This window comes from Alligator mississippiensis, chromosome 14 (genome assembly GCF_030867095.1).
Source record: "Alligator mississippiensis isolate rAllMis1 chromosome 14, rAllMis1, whole genome shotgun sequence".
In the NCBI taxonomy this organism is placed as follows: domain Eukaryota; kingdom Metazoa; phylum Chordata; order Crocodylia; family Alligatoridae; genus Alligator; species Alligator mississippiensis.
The window spans coordinates 44,264,907-44,272,994 of record NC_081837.1 but is presented as its reverse complement, the minus strand read 5'-3'; positions in this window follow the sequence as shown (position 1 = coordinate 44,272,994).

Below are 8,088 nucleotides of genomic sequence, written 5' to 3'. Positions count from 1 at the left end.
AGCATTTTAGAAGAAGTGGGGCCTTTCCTTTTTATTTTCAATATTTTGCTTGCCTCATTAAAAGTTTGGTCGGGGGAAAGAAAGAGCCACTTCCTGAGCAAATTCATTACCATAGTAACAGAAATTCACCCCTACACACATCATGCCCAAAGAGTTGTGAATCATGCAATCATTGAACTTGAGGATGGAAGAGAGAATTGAGATCAAAGCCCTGGCAACGAGGCTACGTTTAGGAGTTGCGAAGAGTGAAGAATTATAACTAGGACTCTCTTACCCTGGCATGCTTATTCCAGCAGTGCTCGGCCAGCCTTCCTCTCCCACTTCACAGCCAAAGTATTCCCAGGGCTTTCATTGCTCCCAGCACAGACTTTGCAGTAGCTCTCCATACCCCAGCCTGGCCCTTAAAGAAGTCCCCAGTCCTTGCTGGAATCTGAACTGGGACTTAAACAGACTCCTCGCCCAGCAGTGAGACTTGCCTGGAGCAGCGAAGGTCTCCTTCAAGGAAACTACTGCTCCAAACCATTGCAAAGGAAAGAAATGCAGGCTTTACAGTAATAAGGAACATTATCAGGAAGCCCTTGACTACAAGAGATTGGGATCCACAACTTACTAGAAGACAGAAATTCCTACCAGGATTGCAATCAGCACTTGAGCCGCAGAAGCCATGGTCTTAGAGATGATACAGTGGGGTGAAAAGACTGGCTGTCCCTGGCATCTATGTCGCATGTATTCTGACCAGCTTTACCTACATGTCAGTGAGAAAAGGTGCTGGTAGCTTCCTACTAATGGTTTCATGTTGCTCAGTGTCTCCAAAGAGAACTGCACATTTTTGTCCCAGTATTTTGGCAGCCAAAGAATGCAGATGCCCAGCCAAGAGCCAAAAAAAGACCCAGTACCTGGCTATTGCCCATGTGACTATCTGTAAAATGGGCACTAATGTAAAATGGGCACTATGTGACTATCTATAAAATGGCCACAGCAGTAAGGAAGGACAGAAGAGAACACCACTGTATTAAATATTATAGCACATACAGTCAGCATAGCCTGGGGAGTTTGTAGTCTTCAGAGGATAGAACAAAGGAGATAAGAAATCTCTTCCTGGCCCTGTTGCCATCTGTGGTTTGACTGTGAGCAATCGATAAATGAGTTGAGCGGTTTGCCTAATGCGTCATGGGAAGTCCGAGTCAGATGCAGGAAAAATAACTCAACAGTCCTGACCCCTTTTCCTTCTCCCTACTTGACTGCACAAGCTGGAACGGCAGCATAACGCTCTTGCATGCTGAGCAGAGGGTGGAAAAAAAAGGCAATGAGTTTGATTCCTCCCTGCCATCCATACTGTGCACCCATGTGAAGCACTCATGAGTCAGGGCAATAGCCTTTCACATTCATTTTGCCCAGAGGTGAATGACTACCCATAGTGCACGGCCTTGGGTGAAGCAGGCTAATATATCAGGTTAGCTGTATGTGCCAAACGCTTGACAGAAAAAAAAAGTCATAAGTAATACTACGAAATCAGCAAAACAAAGAAAAAAGATCCCTTGCAGTGAGCAGCATGCATTTTGCCAGACGGAAGCAAGGCATGCCGTCTGCTTTCCTTTATGACTGTCGACTTGATTTAAAAGGCACACTTAAAAAATGAGAGAACAAGTCCTTAAATTTCCAGCCCATGTATAGTTCCATAGATCTGATTTACTAGTTATGAGCCACAATAGAACCACAATTGCAATTTATTGTGGAGTTGACTCTGCCGTTAAAATCCTCAGCTTCGCTCCAACTCTGACAACCATAAAAATAATCCAGTAATTTTAGGATAAATTACTCATCTTTTTGTTTTCTCCTGGTTTCCCTTTAATTGCTCTCTCAACTTCCCGATGATAATGACAGATTGCTTTGATGGTGATTATTTAACCCAATGAGTTGGAGATCAAAGTGGCGCAGACGGCTTGTGCTTTGCATCGTTCAGAATTTTGTAGCCTTGGTTGACTCATACTTGCAAGGATTCCCAACTGGCTGGAGGCAGAACCCTACAAAAGAAACTGATTCTGGAGCAGCCGGAGATAAAAAGACACATAAAGTCCCACTTTGCTTAGACCGTTAGACAATAAAGGGCCAGTGTTAAGCAGCACAACTATAATGGCACAAGAGCACAGAGCATAAACATTTACAGAGCTCCCAGCTTCAAGTGGATGATGGCTCGAATTCTCCACTCGCTCATATTGCACCGATGCCGTTCCACCAGCTTCTGCAAAGTTACTGCTGATTTACCCTGCATGAAGAGGAAAGGACTCGGGGCCAGTGCACGGATAGTAAAAAGCTAGATAGTCATCTGCTCTCTCAGTTACCCAGCTGGGAAAAGTGCACCGGTAACACTTTCCTACTCGACGTGGGCGTTGCAAGGTTTAGCCCACCGAGTTCAGGAAAGCGCATCGGGATCAAAGAAACCAAACAAGCGCTAAAACACTGTTATTCTCATGGTCTCATTCTGATGGCGGTTATGGAGTAAGGCCCAGATTTCCAGCTGCTGTGACTGGCCTAGGGCTCAATGAAACCAGGCCTACTTCCAGCGGCAGAGGATCTGGTTCAGTATCTGCACCACGCGGCGACAGCTACTGGAGTTACTCTGGACAGCTCCCGCTGACCTCCTTTCTCTCTGTGGGTGCTCAGCACCTCTGCAAAACCAGCTAGGAGAAGATGGATACTTCCCCATGGCTATGATTCAATTCCTACCTAAAATCCTTGGAATAACGGGCAGGCAAAGAAATGCTGACAGTGTTTGAAGGAGATCAGATTATGGCTAAGCATTTTCCTAGGAGGCATAACTAAGCTTTTCAGGGAAGTTACAAATCATACAAATTCCAGTGCCGCATAAGCAGACATCACATCTCGGTGCATACACAGCCCTTGCTCTGCTAATGGACCCTAATCCCAGCAAACCCACCCATCTGCTCTTCCACAACCCAGCGTTCCCTGCTCTCTTCGGCAGCGCTTTCCAATTTGACCTTTTCTAGCTGCTTGTGCAGTCCTGCCTGTAATCAGGAATGTTAACACCAGACTCTCATTACTTAAATGTTTGCATGTTGATAATGCAGTGCATGGTCAATTAAACACAACCCCTGATGAGATGTTGCAGTTGAGCAGCATTTCAAGCCAGGGTTTTTTCCTTTGCTTTATTGTGTGAAGAGAAATTTTCAAAGTGTGGCACTGTGTACGGTGAAGGAAAGAGACTATCCCAGGGAAGGATTGCTCTCAGCCGCACAGAGCACAATAAATCAAATAACTGATCGGGTATCACTACTGCCCTTCCAGGGTCTGTTCCCTCCGTTATCATGGGTGATCTCCTCTTGATTCATTAAGGTCAGTTAAGCAGAAAAGTCGGCAGCTGCTGGCTGGATGGCAGAGCTGCTGGACGATGCTTATGGCTCCCTCTTCTCTTTCCTTTTGGAAGCAAGTGGCAGGATGCAGCTGCCTGCGGAGTTTTATCTCCAGCTGGAAAATCTCCAACCACTCTAGGGAAACTTAGCATGCTGTAAATCCGAGATGGCTCAAAGCAAAACTCTGCCCATTCGGAGCACGCAGAGCCAGTAGGGAATTGCAGACTGGGACAAGCCTATAGACTGAGCACCTTAGACCCACCTGTCCGGAAGAGAGACTGAAGCCTCGAACCTTCCGAGAGTGCAGAGTAACAATCCTGCAGTGCTACGACAACTGGAGCCAATGTCATTTCTACACAGCCTAATGAGTTGCCCGTTCCTTTTAAATGGTGGCCAGAACGGCTCTTCTTATAGTCCCTTCTTTGAAAGAACTGCATGAAAATGAGCAATTATTCTTTGTAGGACTCATGATTTTTAGCCCATTAAAAACAAAATCCCATGGTGTCATTTTCCTGTGGAAAGTGACAAAACCTTGATCTCTGACCATTCTTTTTTATTGAAAAAAAATCTGTTTTCAGTTAAGTTTTTCAACTTTTGAAAACCAACATCTGAAATGGTGGCCTATATCAATAGGAGTGTCACTTGTGAATCAAAGGGAGTGATTTTCCCATTTTATTGGGCATGAATGCGGCCTCACCTGGAGTGCCACGTCCAGTTTGGGGCCCCTCACTTCAAGAAAGATACGGGCATAGAGTCCAGCAGAGAGTTACAAAAATCATTAGAGACCTGGGCAACCTGACTTTTGAGGACAGGCTGAAAGAAGTAGGAATACTTAGTCTGGAAGTGAGGGGAGATTTGATAGCAGTTATCAAATACCTGGAGGATGGTTATAGGAAGGATGGAGGTAGAGCATCCCCACTCTTCTATGCTTCTAGGACTGTTCTTGCTACTGTCCCAAAACTGTGTTCCCATTTCCGCTTTCTAACATTGCTTCCATGCACATAGAAAAGCCCATTTTGATGCGATACCTAGATCAATGCTGAAAACAACTCAGCTGGTAAAAGCCATTCCTATCCCCAATAAAGTGAACACAATAGCCAGGAAGGTGCACATTTAGATCAACTATCTGACTCCCAAAGAAATTCACACAACGTTACTCAAAATATTTCAAGCTTGCAAACCTTATTGTATCATCGGTTCTTTGGGCAGCGGCTGTAATTTAGTGTGTGAATGCAGAGCACTTAGCACTCATCCAGAGATGGGACCCTTTGTGCTAGCACAACACAGGCAGAAAATAACAGTAAACATGGATAAAAATGTGTAGTGAATTGACACCTGATGCACGAAATACAACTTGCAATGTGTGAGTATGATGCTTCCAAAGACGGTCCGGGGAAAATCACAACATATTCAGCAGCACCTAGCTGCAAACTGCTCCCATGTTACCATCCAATTGGTTTCATAGCGAGTTGTCAGTTTTATCACAAAGACAAAATATACAGACAGGATAAATTTCTAAGCACCTTGATCAGGGGCTGAATGTTGTCAGCTCCAGGGCCACTGCCTTGGCAGTGATAAAATATATACATGAGATAGACATACACGCCAGCGAGATGTTTGAACTTCTCATGCTGCTCTGCCTAAGGCATGGGGGCATCTTACTTATGGGAAATGATAGATAGGTGTTATCAGATTTATAGGACAACAGATATCAACCGCTCATGTCTTTCCTTCATTTGTTCACTTTTAAGACTTATCTGTGTTGGATGCTTACTTACATACCATGATGAGAGGCACATTAGCTATCTTGTAGAGTAATGGATAGCTAGAGGATGGTTGGATGGATTTTTGGAGATGAACCATACGGATTTTCCTTCTCAATTAAGAGTCCTACCATGATAAGTCATCAGCTAGCTAGCTGGATAGATCAGTCAATCAATAGAGAGATCACTGCTTTCGCATTTTGTACAGTAGCTTTCATCCAAGGATCTCACAGAATTTTATAACCATTTATACATTCTCACAAAAGACATCTGTGGTCAGGAAATATTACCAGACGTGTTTTGTAGACGAGAAACTAAATTGCAGAGCGCTGACTAGACTTTGCCTAGGTCTGAAAGGAGTTATGGGCGAAGCCAGAGAGATATTCAAGCCAATGCGTCTTCCAGGCTGTGCTAATCACTAGGCCATAAAACTGTTTAAGGCTGAAGAGATTGACTCCTTAGTATAATCATATTAATGATATTTTCTTAATCTACACAGACATTTTCATAAGCTTGGATCTAAGGCAAAGAAAGTACTGGCACAGTCTTAGAGGGCATAATCAGACTATCTGGATTATAACCATCTGGAGTCAGCATCCAATATTGCATGGATGGAAATCTCTTTAACATCAACCGATTACACTCCAAATCCGAGGCAACCAACATCTCCGTTACTGATCTTCAGTGCACTGATGATTGTGTTATATGTGCCCACTCAGTGGAAGAGCTCCAGGTCACTCTTGACTGCTTCTGTGAAGTATATGAAATGCTTGGATTCACTGCCAGCTTCACAAAAAGCAAGATACTTTCCTAAACCAAGATACTTTTCCAACCCACCCCAAACCAATCTGCTGCTCCTCTACATATCACAAGTCGAGGGCAGTCTTTGAAGAGTGTTGAGCGTTTCCCTACCTTTCCCAAAAAGTAAGCATAGGCATTGATATTCAACACTGGATAAAATCTGCCAGGCCTGCTTTTGGATGTCTGAAATCATGTCTTCGATGACTGTGACATCAGGACCCAAGCCAAACTTCTCATCAGGCTGTTGTGAGCCCTGCCCGGTTGCATGGATGTGAAACTCGGATGACACATCAGAGACACTTGAAAGCTCGAGAACATTAACATCAGCGATGTCTTCAGAAAATCCCCCATATCAATTGGAAGGATGGAAAAATCAATGTCAGCACATCACCAGCATTGAAACCACATTTATATGGCATCAACTCCACGGGACAGGACATGTCATAAGGATGCCTGACAACCAGCGCTGAACACAGAGCCGATACTCCTAACTCATTGACGGTCACTGCTCTATAGGTGGGCAAATGGGTTTCAAGGACACCCTGAAGGCCAAACAGAAGAAATGCCTTATTAACATCAATACCAGGGAGACTCAAGCATTGAATCATCCCTGCGAGTGCTGTGAAGTAGACAAGGTATCAATCATTGTGAGCAACCCCATCTCTCTATGGAGGCAGATAGACAAGAGAGACAAAGGGAAAGAGCTGTAACCTCACATCACTAGGATCTACTCCGTCCTCCTGAACTATTGGCCATATCTGCAGTCAAACATGTGACTCTCAACTCGGCCTCCTCAGTCATCTATGGACTCACCAATGTCTTCCCTATTTACTGGAAGACTGATTCATCAGGGCCGCAGCAGTCCCTAGATACAAGGATAACAGACTACAGAGCTGCAATAGTATCGCAAGCTGTAGTTTTAAGCAAGCAAAAAAGCTAACTTTTTTGCTGGACCTGCCATTGCAGAGTGCTTATACAGCCTGGCCTTGAAGTCCGTGGGATGCATAGATTCAGAAATAATGCAGAACGGCACCCAGTGTCAAGACCGAACAACAGAAGCGTAGAATACAAATGCAGAACAAAAGAAATCAGATGAACAGCAGTCAATGGTAGCACTTCAACACGGTCAGTTTATTTCAATGGTTCGACTGGGTTTGTGGATGGATTCAGTGTTTGCTGGTTGCAGTTTTCCTTGGGGTACAGCTAGGCCATTCATAAAGATTTAACAACTCAAATAGCAAATACCTTACGACCTAATGAAATGTACAGCACATCTTAAGAAAGACATAGGCAAATGGACAAGGACATAAATTAACAGTACAGGACTGGTCCCGTAACGTTTCAAAAACTTCTGTATAGGAAAACAGGTCTGGAGTTCTCACATAGTTAAATGGCAGATGAACTGTGTACAATATACTTTTTTGTAACCCCCACCCCCAATAAAAAGGAATATAAATGAGACTGAATAGGTAAGGATGGATATTCCTCCTTTCCTAGAAAGACAGGTGACATCACTTAAATTTCATCCCAGTTATAGTTGTTTCCCTTCTGAAAGGCTTTTCAGCTCTTCAGCAAATGCTGGTTCATTCATTCCAACTGCTGCCCATCCCGGTGAAGAAAGAAATATTATTATGCCCATTTTATAGAGAGTTAAACTGAGACACAGCAAGGTTAAGTAATTTGCACCAAAAATTACTCAGTAACCTGGGTTTTAGCCTGAGGTAGACAGATACAGGATATCTGTGTCTCTGCCTCAGGCCAACAAGCCATTAATGACTAATCACTTATTTTTAAAAAGCTGACCTTTTCTAGACCAAACTGGAGGAGTCTGATAAGACTGCTTAATGAGACATATTTTGCAATGCAGAGGCAGTACGGAGTAGCAGTTAGGGATTGGCACTAGGCATCAGGACTTTGGAACTATAATTCACAATCAAGTAGGAAAGACCCAACACAACACATCCGTGTGCGGATCCAGCCACCTCTAAACTGGGCACGGTGACACGTACCTTCTGCACGGGAGCGCTGGATCGCACGGTTGCATGCACAGCACTTTAGGGACCGCCTAAGAAACGTATTCTAACAATACGTCTGATGCATTCAAATCTGCTGAGATGTGGACACCCACTTTCTAATAGACTTCTATCACATTT